This window comes from Pinus tabuliformis, chromosome 8 (assembly GCF_031772625.1).
Source record: "Pinus tabuliformis cultivar Carrire ecotype Pingquan chromosome 8, CPIR1, whole genome shotgun sequence".
Lineage (NCBI taxonomy): Eukaryota > Viridiplantae > Streptophyta > Pinopsida > Pinales > Pinaceae > Pinus > Pinus tabuliformis.
The window spans coordinates 1,651,409,707-1,651,425,626 of record NC_142294.1 but is presented as its reverse complement, the minus strand read 5'-3'; positions in this window follow the sequence as shown (position 1 = coordinate 1,651,425,626).

Genomic DNA, 15,920 nt, shown 5'->3' with positions numbered 1-15,920 from the left:
AGTGTCAATGTAGCAATTTTGATAAATAGAATATGTGAATACTAAGAATATAGCCAATTACAAACCATTTTCAAGATTGTCACACCTATTAATTTTTCCATTTTCTCATATCGATCATGTGAAAAGAGTAGTTGGAATCATAGACCATTCAAATATTTAACTCGAGCAATTGTAGTAAACAACATACCTTGTCTTGCTCTCCAATATTAATAGTAGTTTTCTCCAAATTCAGTCATTCTAACTTATGGAATGTTAAACCCCAAATAATTTTCAATGGTAGTTATTTTCTAACAATGTTGAATGATGGAAAATGGAAATAATAAGAATGTACCCAATTAGAAATAGTTTATAGTTTCAAGAAGCAAACATTTGGGGTAAACAAACATTTTATTTAGGATGAAAATTCAAGTATTGTATTTATAGTTGAATAATTTTTATGTGCTCACAATGAGAGAGAGTGTATGTTTTGGGGTGGTTATGGATGGTTATACAATTAAATATAAAATTACAATATTATATGTTACCCAATATTTATAACCACCCTCACCTAATAAATAGTGGCCAGGGGGTGAGGATAAATACTAATTAAAATGTAATATTATTAAATTTTACCTAATATTTCAGGTCATACCCCACTTTAAATATTACATTCTACTCAATATTTCCCCTCACTCTTACTAATTTTAGTGAGCACCTTCCATTATATTAAGTTTACTTTCCTACAACAAAGGCAACTAAATATAAATTTACCTGATTATTATTATTACAAAAATCACACAACCGAAAACGCCTCCAAATACAAATTTGCCGGGTTATTATTATTACAGAAATCACTAAATACAAATTTATCGGGTTATTATTATTATAGAAATCATACAACATAAAACATACAAATTACTATTATTAAATATACATTTACGGGATTATTATTATTAGAGAAATCACATAACAGAAAACATAAATGCTAAATGCCACTAAATTTACCTGGTTATTATTACACAATATGTCCAATTAAATCCTTTGCTTCCTTTACCTAATTTTCTTTGCTATTGGATGAATAAGCTAATCAATCTCTTTCTAAATTGTATATATATCCTTTTCAAAATTGAGTTTGTTAATATTAGCCGACACATTTTTTTATTTTAATTATTTTAATTTTATTTTTAATTAATTTTTTTAAAGTAACGTTTATTTGAATTAATTTTTTTTAGAGTAACGTTACACATATCTTCAGCATATACAATATATATTAGCACATATATATATTTTTCAATGTAACGTTACATATTTTTTAATGTAAATGTGACAACATTTCCCTCATATATTGGGCCTCTCGGTAGTATTGTAATAGCTTTCTTTTTACGATCATATTTCCACATATAAATCAAAATAATTAACCTTGAGTTTTGAACTTTTATTTCATGAATCATTTATTTAAATAATAATAGATAACAAATTTTGAAACCATTTTTAATTCCATATTGAAATAGATTTGAGATATAATTTGGATAAATTTCAGATATAAGATAAGTTTAATGTTAGATGAATTAATGTTATTCTAAAGATATGACATAAATGGTTTGAGGCGCATTTTCTATATTTGAAGTCTAAATGTTACTCTCGTGTGTTTACATATGGCCAAGTTTAAATCTTACATCACCTTTGTGTGCTTATACATGTTTGCTTGATGTATTGGCCTTTGCATACAAAAAGCTTGATGTCCCTTCATCACTCTAAACTCCTTCAAGTTCCCTCAACAATAATCAAGTTTCTTCGAGAATAATTAGGGTTCATCCACTCTAGTACATCAGTGAAGCAACCTAGGTTTTTAGGAACTCAATGATGTTAATTCATTATCTTAACATTGTATGAGCCTTTAAGCATCTACTAGTAAGTATGTCTACCATTACAAGCAACTCTGTCATGAAAGAGAATAGGTGTTTTTTTTTCGGTCAATAAGTTTGCATTATATTATCAAAAGGAAACTAAGTACAAAATTCATCTCCAAAGACCCTTTCTTCTCATGCCAGCCAAATTTAGAAAGCATGGGGCCTGGAAGAAAACAATTACACTCAGTACCAGAATTTATTTTCGCTTGGCCTACTGGCCATACCGTACATTTACCAAAATTGAGCCACATCTACAATAAGAAACAACCTCTCAAGGAGGCAGATTGGGTGGAAAGACAAGAGGGGCAGCAAAGAGAGATGCATGATCATGCATGTGGAAGTCAATGTGTTTTATCCTCGCCTCCAGAGTGTGAAGGTGATCGTTGGTGCGTCGGTGTTGTCATCAAAGGCTTTCCAAATTGTCCAGGATCTCATTATGGACATGATGTACATCATTGATGTAAGCCACCAGTTCGTTCTGGTCCTCGTAGCGTTGGTTCCTCATAATATCTATATTCAGTTGGACATGGTGCAACTGGTCTGCAATCATATCCAAGGTGACTGGACCTAAAACTTGCCCCGGAGAGTGAGCAGGAGAAATGGTCGCATCCTCCTTCATGTCTCGACTGGTTGCATCATCAGAAGGAGAGTGTCTGCCCTCATTATGTTGTTGATTTACTTATGGATGAGGAGCAGCTCCCCCCGCCGGCGCAGATGGCCCCTTTGGCTCGGCATTGAGGCGAGCCAAGGGGAATTGCAGACGACCAATGATAGACAGACAAACCCACACCGACCAGAGCAACACTTTCCAAGATTCTTGCAGTTGAACCTCCCTTTTGACAACAACAACAAAAAAAACAAAATGAGCAATGAACACAAAATCATAGAACCAATTACCAGGCCCTGCCGACCCTGGACTAGAGGCTTGAAAAAAGAGAATAGGTGTTAATCATGAAAGGTAATCCAATTCAATGCTTAAAAACACAAAATTTCTAGTGAACAAGTAAGTTTCTCTCATATCACAAGTAATTTCCTTTATTAACCTATGTTTACGCATGTAATTTATTCTCTATTAACATGTGTTTCCTATTTTCCTATATTTAATGTGCATTATTGTTCTTTGGTAGTGATTGAAAATACAAAATTCTATTTAATATGTGGGTTATTCTCGCATGACATGTAACTTCCTGTATTAACTTGTATTTTTGGTATTTAAGTAGCATTTATTTTCATTTAGTGTGCATATTTTTCTTTGATGTGTAAAATTTTTTCCTAGGTGGCTAAGAACACGAAAAATTTTAAAATAGGCACTAGGAAAACAACCTCATAAGGTGACTTCTTACCTCTAATTTACAGGTTGAGATGACCATTTGGTGGCAGTTTCAACTGAGACGAGTTAATCTAGAGTCTTCTCAATGTTCAAATTTTAGACCATTAGGTTGCACAAACTGCAATTGAAACACTTCCATTACTAACTACCACTTCCACTTCTCTAATAGTTTAGTGCATAAGTTTGATTATGTGAGTAACTTCATGTAAAATGTTATATTGTAGCATTTGTTGGATACTGCTACTCCATATAAAAAAATGGCATTCCATTAATACAATTTTTTTAAAGCATGGAATAATACCGCTACAAGAGAGATAGAGATTACAAAAGAGAGAGGGGATTACAACAATATTTTTTTGTTACAAATTTATGTATCATTAATAGAATGAAGTATTTATGAAAAATTGAGGTAGCAATAAATATCAACGGCATTTTCCTTTTGTCTACCATGTACGTCCACTAAAATGATTGAAATGCTTTTGTAACAGGGAAGACGAGAAAGGAATATTATTAAAAAGTTTATGTGAAATAAGGAATACAAGTTAGGTTGAAAAATATTTTTTACCTTATATAGTCTATTGTATCCTTGTTGATTTCCACAACTCCACCAAAGAAAAAGGTGGTGCAACTTTGATAACTGCGTAAGCTTTCGTTGCTTTATCTTTAATTTCTCCTTTCATTTGAGATTTTGAAATTAGAATTATGGATATGTTAGTCATATACTATTTATTTCTACATCTAATATGAATTAAGCACGAGTGATTCAATAGTCTATGCGCTCATATGGATGAAGCACAAGATCATATGTAATATTGTAAAGGCATTGGTGTTACAGCCTAACGAATTAAGCTTGAGTGATTCAATAGTCTATGTGTTCTTATGGATTGATCTGAATTGGATCATTATATTGTTTTTCATCTATTTTGACGCATTTGGAGTGGAAAAAGTGGAGGAATCAACTCACATGACCATTTTTATCAGAGGGACCCAGTTTGGCGAAATGGGGTCTAAAACCTTCCGGGAGCGTTTTCAGGCGTCAAACGACATTTTTTGGGGGGTAAAACTTCGCCCCTAATGTGTGGCACCTTTTAATGCTATTCTACACACATAGATATTTCCAACGACACAAGAATGGCGTCAAGTGGAGTCTGTATGCAAAAGTTATGCCACTCAGAAGTTGACCTTCATATTTTCACACCTATAGTTCGGGAGGATGTCGCGTCAGCCCCCATTATTCATGGATAAGGGGCTAGCCATGTGTTTTTGATGTAAAAGACTCTAGAAGAGTCTATTTTGTAACTCTCATTAAGAGTTGATGTAGTCAAACTTAACCACTAGTAAGCTATCGAGTTGTGTTATAATCGGGCCACTAGGAGGAAGAGGCATTCCATTTTTCGAGAGCATTTTGTTCCATAGTTGAGAAAAGATAGCCTGGAGAGATAGGAGATAGAGGAAATAGAGAGGATGTGTGCACTGTAGCAGCCCACAAACCACAGACATTACTTTTTTGTATCTGCAGCCATATTTCTAGATAGAGAAAGAGAGCTAAGCGGTCTCACCTTCTAGCTGGGTTTTCTCCCGAAAGGGTCTCCTAGAGAGCATATCTTGTGTATTATGTGTGTGTGAGCTTATTTTTTCGTTCTCTACTTTTCTGCTTGATTTACTTTTACATGCATGCACTAATTACAATTAATTTTACAAATCTAGAAATTAAATAAAACTATAATAGTGTAGAATCTCACATTTTTAATATAATATTATTAGATATGTTGTGACAAACTATCTAGTGGAATATCCACGACAGTTTACGGATCATTTGGTATCGAAGCAGGTTTATTTGGGTATTTTTTGGATATTGCAGGTATCTAGATCGACGAGGTCTAAAATCGTAAAACCCTAATCATGGGCGACGAATCTGTAAACGAACCTCGTGATCCTGCAAAGGTGAGTTTTTTGCAACTCGAAGAACAAGTCGCAGATATAAACCACATTGTAAACATCCTCATGGCGGCCCTAAGCAATAAGTTGGGGATATTTGGAGAAGAAGGGGGTTTGAATGCAGAGGAAAAATCAAAAGGGGGATCGGGAGATCAGGAAGATGCAGATAACCAGCCGAAGAAAGAACCCAGAAAAGATCAACCCAATTCGAGTGTCATGAACCAATCCCTGTTTAAAGTGGAATCAAAACTCGATATCAAGCCATACCATGGTGAGATCGGCACTCTGAAGTTGAACCACTGGTTGCAACAACTGAAAGTTTACTTCAATGTCCATCAGATCGAGGAAGGGTAGAAGATCTCATTCACGCGGCTGAAATTTAAGGGCCATGCACTGACTTGGTGGGAGAGCCACACAGAAACCCTGAGGTTGGAGGGTGAACCTCTAGTGACTAAGTGGGAGGATTTCAAAACCCTCATTAAGTCACAGTTTTATCCCATTGGATACGTGGAAGTGGATCTGGTGGCGTTACTTCAGGCAAAATCTGGGCCAAAGCGTGCAAGAGTACATCACACAATTCATAAAGATGGCTATAATGTTGGATATCTCTCCAAAGAACCCAGATGTACTCCTCGAGTATTTGGGGGGTCTACATCGCCATTTGTGTGAGCAAGCGATGTTGCTCAAGCCCAAAATGGTGGATGAGGCTTGTGTACATGCACAGTACCTGGAGAACATAGGCCTAGAGCACAATCAAGTGGATTGAAGCAAAAGGAGCAACACGATGCTTCTAAGGATGGGAAAAAGAAGAAAAAAGGGGGAAAAGATATAAAAAAAAATAACAGACATAGCACACCAGTGCAAAGATCCTAGCAACCACTAGAGCATTGATGGCCATACAGAGGAGAAGTGTTGGAAATTGCATCCATAGCTAAACTTGAAGAACAAGGAGAAAGATAATAAGAAGAAGAATCTCATGGCCACTTATTCGAGCAACCAAGTTGGAAGCAACTCAAACATGGTGAGAAGATCGTTTGTACATCAGTGCAAAAGGAGGTGAATCTAAGTAGCCTTCAACAACATGAAGAGAAAGAAATGATCAAACTCTTCCATGTAAAGATACTGGTCAAGAAGACGAAGATTGATGCTCTGTTTGACTCAGGATCGCAAGAAAATCTCATTGCAGCAGATCTAGTCAAGAAGTGCGCTAGAATTTCGTGATCATCCAAACTCGTCTCCACTGTGATGGGTACATAAGGATGCAAATTTGGAGGTAGCAAAACAATGTAAAATTAGATTTGCTACCAGTGTTGATTTTATTAATGAAGTAGATCTGGATGTGGTTCCCCTTGATGTGTGTGGAGTCATGTTTGGGAGTCCATACATGTACATGTGTGATGCAATATTCATGAGGAGAGCTAATTGGTACCGACTCATCAAGGATGGAAAATCATTTATCATCAACGCACACAAAGGCAAGTAAAAAATTTCACTGGTAAGTGCCAACCAAGCTAATAAATTGATTAGTTCCAGCAAGAAGTATATTTTAATATTTTTAAGAGAAAATCAATATGTAGAGGAGTCAATAAGAGGCAAGGCATCCCTAGAGGGGTGTACTAAGAAACAAAAACAACAATTGCAAGAGTTTTTATAGGCATACAAGGACGTGTTCCGAGAGCCTAAAAGGCTACCCCCTAAGAGAGAAGTGGAGCACGAGATCTAGCTATTGCCAGACTCCCCATTTCCAAATATTGAGTTATACAGGCAATCTATTATAGAAGCAAGTGAGGTGAAGAAACAGTTGCAATTGTTGGAACAGAGTGTCATTTGACCGAGTACATCACCATGTGGGTCACCCATCATCATTGTGCCAAAGAAGGATGGGACTTGGCAGATGTGTATAGATTACAGGGTGTTGAATAAAACCACGCTCAAGAACAGATACCCCCTGTCCAGGATAGACGATCTGCTAGATCAGTTAAAGCAAGAAAAGTATTTCACCAAGTTGGACCTGAAGTATGGATATCACAATGTTCGAGTCAAAGAAGAAGATACATGGAAGACTGCCTTCAGAACCAGGCAAGGTTTGTATGAGTGGTTAATTATGTCATTTGGCCTATGTAATGCACCAGCGACATTTATGAGATTAATGAATGATGTATTGCGCCCTTTTTTAGATTCATTTGTTATTGTCTATTTGGATGATATACTGGTATATAGTGCTACCTAGGAGAAGCATATTTCACATTTGGCGCAGGTGCTGGAAACATTGAAGAAGCACCAACTGTTAGCAAATCTCAAGTGTGAGTTTGCACAACAGTCCTTGGTGTATTTGGGATATGTGATTGGTGGAGGAGAATTGAAGATAAATCCTTCCAAGATGGAGGCCATCATGAAATGGTCGGTGCCTACTAATATTACCAAGGTTAGGAGTTTCATTGGAGCAACACAGTACCTGAGGAAATTCATAGCCTCCTTTTCAGCGGTATCAGCAGTGCTCCACGCCATAACAACAAGTGGCAAGAGTTTCCAGTGGGGAAAAGGGCAACATAAGTCTTTCGATGAGTTAAAGAAGAAGATTAGTGAAGCACCAATTTTGGCATTACCAAACTTGCAACGGCCCTTTGAAGTGGAGACAGAAGCGAGTGGGTATGCTATGGGAGTTGTCTTGATGCAAGGAGGAAGGCTCGTTTGCTACTAGTCTGAAGTATTTCATGGGGTAGTTCTTAACTACACTGTCTACGACAAGGCGCTTTATGCCATGGTGCAAGTTGTGAAGAAGTGGAAGCACTATCTAATGGGAAAGGAGACAATAATCCACACAGATCACCAGTCGTTACAGTACATGCAGGCCCAGAATAAGCTACACAGACCAGACACTACAAGTGGATGGGGTTTTTACAGCAGTTCATTTGGTGATCAAGTATAAGAATGGTAGCACAAACAAGTTGGTCGATATGCTTTCAAGGCCACCCACATCAAATATTACAACTTACAACTTTGGGGACTCTTGTGCACGTGGAGCCATTCACCCATGATGCATATAGAGAGGCATATTCAGAAGATGAGGACTTCAAGGAGGTGTATCAGCAGTTTCAGAGTTAGAGTCATGCGCACGATGGCGACATCATCGTTGACTACCATCTCCAAGATGGGTTACTCTACATGTTGGATAAGCTATGTGTTCTTAAAGGTGAGCATTTGCAGCTGATTAGAGAGGCTCACACCTCCAAGGTTGCGGGGCACTTTGGTGTAGGGAAGATCGTGGCTAACTTGCAGAGGTATGTGTATTGGCCCAAGATGCAAGAACAAGTAGCTAGGTTCATAAGAGGATGCATGCTTTGTTGTACCAACAAGCCTAACAACAGGAAACAAGGTCTGTATCATCCTTTACCTGTACCTACTTGTCCTTGAAAGCATTTCCACGGACCTTATGGGAGGTTTACCAAAAACCAGGAAGGGACATGAATACATGTTCGTGGTAGTTGACAAGTTCAACAAGACGTGCGTTCTGATGCCATGTGAAAAGACCATCAACGAACAAGAAGCAGCAAAATTATTCTTTGGACAGGTCTGGGTACACTTTGGGATACTAAGGAGCATCATTTCTAATAGGGATACAATATTTCTCAGTGCATTTTGGACTACATTGTGGGAGAAGATGAACACGAAGTTGAAGAGATCTACAACATTCCATCCACATACAGATGGGGAGACAAAAGTAGTCAACAGGACTTTGGTGCCGCTTTTGAGGGGTTAAAACCAGAAGCATCTGAAGACCTGGGATGAAAATTTGGTATATATACAACATTCTTATAACAGGGTGGTCCACACTTCTATAGGAAAGTCCCCATTTAAAACTTGTGTTTGGATATTTGCAACCTTCACCTTTGGATATTGCATATGGGTAGCAAGGAGGAGTGAAGGAAGACATTACAGGAGATGCTTTAAGGGCTGAAAAAATTATAGAGAAGACCAGGAAGATCCATCTACAGGTATAAGAAACACTGTAGAAGTTGCAGGTGAAGTATAAGGCCATGCATGACCAACACAGAACAGAGAAATCATTCAAGGTGGGAGACAGAGTATGGTTGCAGTTGAACAAGGAGAGGTTGCAGGGGTCTGGTAAGAAAATCAAGGCTCTAAGGTATGGTCCCTTTGAGATACTGGAAAAGGTGGGTGATAATGCCTATCAACTTAGTTTACCACCATATATGTGCATTTACTCAGTGGTAAATGTGGATAATTTGAAACTCTTTGAGCCTTCCACGCTAGATCACGAAGAGAGACAAGTCCTACCTTGTGGAGGATTTGGCACCAAACGCTCAGGCAGAGTTGATAGAAGATACAATTTTGCAGAATAGGTCCAAAACTACAAGACAAGGGCAACAAGACCTTTGGCAGATTGGGTTGAAGGGACAACTTCTAGGCAAAGCTAAATGTTACACTAGAAAGAAGGTGGAGGAAAAAATTTATCACCAGTAAAATCTTTTGGGGACCAAAAGCCTCCCAAAATGGGGAAGCGTGATTTGAATAGGATCATTATATTATTTGTCATCCATCTCAATGCATTTGGAGTGGAAAAAGTGGAGGAATCAACTCACAAGATCGTTTTTGCTGGTGGGACCCAACGTGGCGAAATGTGGTATGAAACCTTCCAGGAGTGTTTTGAGGCATCAAACGACATTTTTTGGGGGTAAAACTTTGTTCTGTAGGTGTAGCACCTTTTCATGCTATCCTACACACATAGATCTTTCCAACGATGCAATAATTGTGTCAATCGGAGTTCGTATACAAAAGTTATGCCACTCAGAAGTTGACCTTCTTGTTTTCACACCTATAGTTCGAGAGGATGTCGTGTCAAACCCCATTATTCATGGAGAAGGGGCTAGCCATGTCTTTGTGATGTAAAAGACTCTAGAAGAGCCTATTTTGTAACTTTAGTTAAGAGTTGATGTAGTCAAACTTAACCACGATTGTGTTATAACCAAGCCACTAGGAGGAAGTGGTAGTTCATTCTTTTGAGAGCATTTTGTTCCATAGTTGAGAAAAGATAGCCATGAGAGATAGGAGGTAGAGCACACAGAGAGGATTTGTGCACTATAGCAGCCCATGGGCCACAAACATTACTTTTGTGTATCTGCAGCCATATTTCCAGACAGAGAAAGAGAGCGAAGCAGCCTCACCTTCCAGCTGGGTTTTCTCCCAAAAGGGTTTCCCAAAGAGCATATATTGTGTATTATGTGTGTGTGCGAGATTATTTTGTCGTTCTCTACTTTTCTGCTTGATTTACTTTTACATGCATGCACTAATTACAGATAATTTTACAAATCTAAAAATTAAATAAAACTGTAATAGTGTAGAATCTCACATTTTTAATATAATATTATTAGATATGTTGTGACGAATTGTCAAGTGGAATATCCACGACAGTTTATGGATCATGGATGAAGCACAAGATCATGTATAACATTGTAAAGGCATTGTTGTTGAAATCTAACCTTTGCTGACATGGATAAATGTGAAACCTCCCCAATATGTTTAGCTTCGTGAATTTTATCTATCATCAAATTTAACAAGATCAATTTTATCATTGATTGCAACTTCCTTTTAGTTAAGGAAGGGAGATATATTCAAATCATCAAAATGGAGGCATTGAAGATGAAGAAAACAAAACTCAAATTTTAGCTACTTCAAAGAGAGGATAAATCATATATGTTATGTTGTTGTTAAAACCAATAGGATTCTAAGGATAAGGATAAACACTATAGGAGATAAATTTCCTTATACCTCTATTATAGACACATTTACCGAAGGTTTGGAATCTATATCCAATCATGATAACACTTGGAGTAGGTAGAGTTCTAGCAGAAATTGCATTACATTGAACCATAATGTAGCACATTCAGTTAAGTACCAAGTCGTTGTTTGAGGGTGCCCAATCACTACCTTCTCTACACATAAAGCGCCTTACTCCAACTCCTCCACCACTCTACAAATAAGAGATGGTGCATCAAATAATAGCCTATGCAACTAAATTTTATAGAGTTTCTGCATTTTAACCACATTCCAAGAAGAGTCCCATTATCGTAAGCTTGAATTAAGGGAGTTAATACCCTTACAATTGCTTTGGTTTCCTCCATTGGTACATGTCACTAGTATCGCGACTCTTCTATCATTGTGATTTATAGTATTGAAGTGTTAAATGATGATAGTTACCTTATTGTTAACCATTGTCCCGAGCGATGCCAAATTTATAGCATGAAAGTAGTAAATGATGACACTTGTCTTGCTTTTATGTTATCAAGTGTTAGTTTGCAGTAATTATTTACAAGTTAATGGTTTTTCCTCCCATCGCTTTGAACATAATGTAGAAAATCCTTGAAACCTTGCATCTACTAATGAGAGCAAACATATAGCAAAAGACACAAGATTTCTCTACCAAAATTCCGTGAAAAGAAAATAATGAATAGAAACACAATCAGACATAGAACACAATAATTTTATCTAGGGAACCCAACCGGGAAAAACCCCTCTTGCTTGTATTATCAACTGAGCTATCTGATATATTACAAAGAATTTGCTTCAATCTTGAAGTCCCTGCAATATTTATCAATTCTACATAAGACTTGCCCAACACTTAGGCAAAATAGGCATGCTAGGAAGCTCTATTTTCCTAACGCAATTATACCCCTAAAAAAAGGAAGTTATCCTATTTCCTTGCATAATTCCCAAGAGAATTGTTTTGCTTGCTTCTCAAGCCTCTTGATTCTCAAGCTCCTCCACAAAAACCTATGTACAATGAATAAATAGATTTGTGTCTTCATCCAATCTCAATAGGCAATTCAAATTGCATGACCTACCAGGGCTAAATTTAGTAGTTACAACTACTTACCTAAGAGTCAGTTGAGTAAACAAAAGTCAAAGTACTCAACTAAACCTAAGAACTCAAGTTTATCTATATTACAGAACTACATATCAGTTAACTAACAGACACTATAGTTCAACCCCACTAGATAGCCAAATTTTAGCTATCAACTAGTACACAACTCACTAAAAGCCATCAAACTCGAATTAACTAACAATAAACTAGGGATATGTCACATCACACATGTTAACTGACAACTAACTCAAGTATTTATGAAATTGAATTCGAATTAGCATCTTTAAGTGAGGCACAAGTCAAAGAAGCCATTCCTTGCTACAATTTCAACACATAATTCTATTTCATATCTTCTTAACTTAAAATTTTCAATTATATGGATATGCTAAGTTTTGGTAATGACAAATTATTAACTATTTAGAAAAAAATCCATCGTGTTTTTAATACTAAGTTCCTAGAATGCTTGTTAAGCACAAAACTCTCAATTAGTTTGCCATCGATCAATTTGTCATTGGTTAAATCCATGTTACGTTTCTAATGATTAAATTAATGTCTTTTTAATTTTATTATTAGACCTCAAAATGGGAAATCTCATTTATTCTTACACTAGACGAGAGCAATTGCCTTACTTTTCAGTATTGTACTAAGTAATGTCCCTTTGTGATGGTAAGAATGTAATTATGTAACATACACAATTCGTTATAATTTACAACGATAAATTGAATATATTGCATTCCAAAACTTAACAAGTGTAATATGCAACATTGTTGCTTAGTACCTGCCTTTACGTAAAAAGAAATTGATAGTGAAATTAAAGTAAAAATAATAACAAACTAAAATTGTATATAAACCAATATAATTAAGTAAAATTATCCACTCCTTTATTTTGTTTAATGATGACAATTAAACAATAAAAATTATAAAAAAAATAAATATTTTGATATGAAGTTTTCACGTCAAATCTTATCATTATATATTAAATAAAATTAAATTAAAAACTAACCATAAGCCAATGGCCCTGGGTGACTTTATAACCATACACACAAATAAAATTAATTTAATGGAAATGGAAACTTTTATATCACGACTCTCCCACTTTCACAAAAAATAAGTTGATTTTGTTTTACTTAGACTTGGACTTTTCGATGGGAAAGAATATTTATTTAGATTATTTAAAAAAGAATCTCAAAATTACAATGATAATATTAGGTTTAGTTTAATTTATACAAAATTAGATTCGACTCTTTGTTTTTACAATTTTAATAGGTAAAACATATAAAAAAGCTTACTATATTAGTATATATCTACGGTTAAAAGTGGATTGGAAACATTACCAAAATGTAAATTTTAACGGTTGAAAGTATTGTGAACCTTTAGCCTTTGCATTGTTGTTAGTTTCTTTAGATTTTTTTAAAATTTCAGTAGTCATCATGAATGGTGATTTACAAACATGATATTTTCACCCAATTAGGAGATTTAGGTTCATTGTTTAATTATTTTTTCTTTACTTTAAATTCCAACTTGTTTCTCCACTTATATCCCCAAATTTTATTTTTAACTTTTTATAATTAACTTAAATCCTATATTAATTTTTTATAATTAACTTAAATCCTATATTAATTTTTTATAATTAACTTAAATTTTATGTTAATTTTTTTAATAATTAATAAAAACAATAATTTAAAATATTATAATTTATTAAATTTTATAATTTTTGAATATAAATAATATGATAGGTATTTTGAAAAGAATATTTTGTGTTTATGTTAAATTAATACTTATAAATATTTACGATTAAACATATTTAAATCCAACTTAGCGTGATTGATTAAAATATTTCTATACATTGGACAAATCATAACTTTTTAACAATTGCATTAAGCATATCTAAATGCAAATTGCCCTGGTTAATTAGAATATTTTTGTACATTGGACAATTGTTCTTTGGATATCTTAAGCCCTAGATTGATCCTAACGTTGTTGACGAGGAGTTCGCTGTCATAATTCAAGGTGTTCATTTAAAAGAATCGTCATAAGATTATTTTATTTCGCTTCTCAAATCTTTCACTTTGATTTCCCTACTCACTCACTTTAAAACACGTACATAACATTTTTGGCAACGTTGAAATCATATATAAATCCAACTTGTATGTTTATCATTTATTTAAATGATTTCATAAGGTTGATTTGATGTGTGTACTGAATTTTCATAAATATTAGGATGTGATGTGTGTACTATTATGACCCTTGGTGATATATAATCTTTTATCTCTATTTTTTAATAAAATTTATATTTGACAAATTCTATTTATATCCCTATAAAATTAGTATTTTCATATATATGAGCCAATGAAAAAATAGAAATTTAAATTTTAAAAATTAAAAAAAAAAAAAAATTATTTGCAAAATATTTAGTTTAATATTTGTTTTTTTTTTCAAAACTTTAATAAACATTATAAAATTTGTTTCAAAATTTCAAAACTAATTGAAAGTCAAACAATTTTTTACTAAAAGTGATTACAATATAACATGCCATTGACATGTATAAAAATGAGCAAATTAGAATGAACATTCACTGAATGTAAGGCAAAGCAACGAGTTTGAGTTAATTAAGGCTATGTCATGTGTGCTAAATATGAAACATATTACCTTTCTTTTGTAGAAGCCACCATTTCTTCATTTACATGCAAGTGGAATGAATGTAGATTGCATTAAGACCTGTCAAACCACTATTGTAATGCCAAGATATGTAATGCTAATAGTTCCCTCCTAGTGTGGAAATACTCCCACATACAACATGCAATCGCTGGAGAAGATGACCATGAATGATGATAATATCTGATAGTTATTAAAAGACGTGTTCACACTTTTTTTGGTCGTGTTTCTATAAGGTATTGACATCCAATGGGAGGCAAGTGAGTGGAAAGCAAAATGGACACATGGGGTAAAGTGAGACAATTTCTCATGACTAGTTAATTTGTGTAAAATGTGATACTCTTAACTCGCTTTCATAAACTTGATTAATTTGTGTAAAATGTGGTACTCTTGACTCACATTGATGGAATGTTGCCCACATTATGATGACCAAATCACCTGCAAGATCGAGGAGTTGAGGAAATCATAGTCCACTTAATATAATAGGGGGAGAATGGGCTAGTAGATAATATACTTAGTTGAGTGTGGCTACGTAAGTATCATCAATAAAAATATTGTAAACAAAGCCATTGGTGTTGTAATAGATGGGGTTTCCCACTACATAAATACATTCATCATAAGACTTTTTCCTACGTTTTTGAGAAAAATACACCATAAACCTCCATTATCTATTGTCATTGATGATTATACCTCCTATGTGGTTCATGCATAGTTTTTCCATGTCTTTAGTGATTAAAAATATAAATATATCATGGTTTTTCTATGATGGTTATATGATACATTTTGACTATAGTTGGAATTTATGTGAGCCAAAATAAACATGGTTAAAAATCAGAGAATTCATTTTGGTACCAACTACATATTTTTGGTATCTAACTTTGGTTGTTGACACACCTCCATGAATCCAATGCTATTTATGTGAGCCAAAATAAACATGGCTAAAAATAAGAGAATTCATTTTGGTACCAACTATATATTTTTGGTACCTAACTTTGGTTGTTGACACACCTCCATGAATCCAATGCTATTTATGTGAGCCAAAATAAAGATGGTTAAAAATTAGAGAATTCATTTTGGTACCAACTATATATTTTTGGTACCTAACTTTGGTTGTTGACACACCTCCATGAATCCAATGCTAGAGCTGCCATGTGGGTTCCAAAGAGGATAGGTTTAAGATCGTTGTTGTCAATATACATTTTTTTCGATCAAAATATATAGTTGG